The following is a 3,089-nucleotide window of genomic DNA, read 5'->3' as shown; positions in this document are numbered from 1 at the left end:
AAAAAAAAAAAAAAAAAAAAAAAAAAACCCAAAAATTATCAAAGCCTAGGGCAGTGGTGATGAACCAGTGGCTCACATGTGGCAGTGGGCATAGGGAGCCCTGTCTGTTGGCATGCAACTCACCCCAGCAACCGAGCATCAGACTGTTTTTTTCTAAACCAGAACTTCATCACTGAGGTTTAATTGCAGTGTTGACAGTTTATGATCAATAAGTGGGCTTTGTGTTGCAGTTTGGGCATTCAGTCTCTATCCAAAAGATTTGGCATCTCTGGCCTAGGGGCTACAGGATTCCCAGGAGGATACACAAATGAAACAGGAAAGGGAGAGCCTCTCTCAATAGAGGAACACAAAAAGTACTGGAGAGCTGGGTGTGGAGGCCATCACCTATAATCCCAGGATTATGGAGGCTGAGGCTGAAGGATTGCCACAAATTTGAGGCTTGTCTGGGCTATATAGTGGGTTGAAGGCCAACCTGGGCTTCATAGCAAAACTCTGTCTCAAAAGAAAAAAACGAAACACTAGGATGAATTCTTCATTCACCTAAAAAATCAGCAAAGATCAAAACATTTGACACATAGGAAAGTTGAGGTGGTGGACCCACAGACACCCACTGTAGGGGGCACAGATTAGGATATGCATCCAGGAATAGCCACCTCGGACTTTTCCTTGCACTGTAGTTACAGAAGCGCGAGCCTGAGTGTCCACTGTTATTCCACACATGCACGGAGATATTGACACTCACTGATGGACATTCCAGACATGGGGCCTCAAGCCATTATGACACCAAGATGTACGTGACCATGGGCCTGCCAGATATAGCAGCATGAGCTGAAAGAATGGGCAAAGCAGTGTGTTCAGAAGGCTACCAGTTTTGTACAAAATGGAAAACATTTCGTGTCTCTCTCTCTCTCTCTCTCTCTCTCTCTCTCTCTCTCTCTCTGGCACAGAATGGCTCTGGAAAGGTCCAGTAGCAGGCTACACTGGTTGACTCTGAGGGAGGGAAATCAAGTTGCTGGGAATGGTGGGAGAGTGAGGAACTATATCTGTTTATACTTTTTCCCCCCTGCTTCTTTCAGTGCTGGGAATGAAACCCAGGGCCTGCCATGTGCTGGGCAAGCATTCTCCCATTAAATCACCCTCAGCCCCATTTGTACTTGGCAGCAAGAGCTGACCCAGCAAGCTCCAGGCCACTGGAGATCAGGTGGAAGGGCTAGCTAGGGAGGAAGAAAGACCTCAGCATGGAGCCTAAGGGGATCCTTTGTTCCCCTGGAATCTGGGCTGGGCCCTCCTCTTCCCTGCTTCTGGGTGCTCCCAGACAGATCTGGACTTAAAGGGACAGAGGTCTGATTCTGGATTTTGCTGAATGGTGACCTTAGTGCACCGCCCTTCACACACTGAGGCCACCCACTGTGGTGCAGGCACAGCAGCAGTGGTCAGCACTAGGCACTGAGGACTGTTCCATTTGCTGCCCAAGGCTGGGCTTAGAGCCCCCCTCCACACTTCCCTTAGTGGGTCACTGGGGTGGGAGAGGGAGCTTCCTGTGCTACAGGTTCCCCTAGAGGTAGAAAGGGAGTCAGCAGAACCTCCTCCGGTGTTCACCTGAGGACTGGTCAGCTTCTAAATAGACACGGAGCCCTGGGCTGGATGGAGTTGGGAACCTCTACTAAGGAAATGAACCAAGTGTTAGCAATGGAAGGAACTCAACCACGTGAAACACTTCACAATTGCATAGTGGTTTGGGAACCGCAAATTAAAAAGAAGGCACCTGGTCAACAGCCTAGGCTCCAGGTCAGCCTCAACTACACAGTGAGACCTTGTCTCAAAAATAATAAATAAATGAATGAAATAAAAAGAAGGCACCCGGTCAAAAAGTGGTTCTCACATAGCCCTCCCAGGGAACAGGCACCTATCCTTGTGGGCAGAAATGTGAATCACTCAACCCTTTGGAAATGAGTATGGCAACATTAAAATGTACTTGAAAATTCAAGATCCTAAGGGCAGACCCACAAAAGTGTTTATAGCAGAACTGTCTGCAGTTGCAAAAGCCAGGAAGCTGTGCACGGGGAAAGTGAACACAGATTAAATTTGGACTGTAACACAACTTTTAGACAGGTCTATCTGTGGGTTGTCTAGGGAAATACTGATAAAAGTGGGAAGACCCAGTTGATGAATAACATGAATATATCCCATTTCCGGACCTCAGCCCCTCTCCCTAGCTCTGTTTCTAGTAAGCAGGCCACAGTGGACTGTTGCCTGCCCAGCAACTGCCTGGAGGGAGTACTGCCCACGAAGTGGGAGAAGACTCTGGGGTGGGGTAGATGTTTTTCTGTGTGTTTTTCATCACACTGCAATGGGCATTACTGCACATGCTTTGGATACAAATTTCAAAAGTTTAATGAAAAAGATCCCTATAGTTCAGTTTGACCCAAATGACCAGAGCTACAGTGCTTAGATTTTAGGTGCCCGCCCAAATCCCCAACTTCCGGACCTGCCCTGTACCACCCCCCACACCAACCAGGGATTGAACTCAGGACCTCTTGCACTTGCCAGGCAGGCAAGGGGCCACTTAGCTACATCCCCAGCCCATGCCCTGCACTCTTGAGAAAGGAAGAAGGCTGCCTTTTCACCCAAGGAGTGGCCCTTCTTCTGTGCACTGGTCACGGAAGGGGATTGCGGCCGGCATCACAGTCTTGCTGACCTTGGGCCTCATCTCCTCCTGCTTCCCTTGTAGTTAAAAGCGAGACCTCACCCCTGCATGCAGGGCAGGAATTGTCTGAGGCCCTCACATACCCTGGGCTGCTTTCTTCCGTTTTGTCTTGTGCTCCAAGTCAAACCTTCTTTCACAGCCATACTCCTGCCCCAAGTGCTTCCTGTGTGCCAGGCCCCTCTCTCCATAAACCCTCCCAGATCCTACAAGTTGAAAGAAATTCCTCTCTCTGCTCATGGCCACCCACTATATAGCCATGGTATGTCCTGTCCCCCAGACTAGCAGCTGCAAGACTGGAGCTAAACCTTATCCTCTGTGGTCAGGCAGGAGGGGATGCAAACTGTCTCCCTCTCTCTCTCTCTCTCTCTCTCTCTCTCTCTCT

The sequence above is a fragment of the Fukomys damarensis genome, unplaced genomic scaffold (genome assembly GCF_012274545.1).
Source record: "Fukomys damarensis isolate Sample0158 unplaced genomic scaffold, DMR_v1.0_HiC HiC_scaffold_34, whole genome shotgun sequence".
Lineage (NCBI taxonomy): Eukaryota > Metazoa > Chordata > Mammalia > Rodentia > Bathyergidae > Fukomys > Fukomys damarensis.
Note: the sequence above shows the minus strand (reverse complement) of the source record.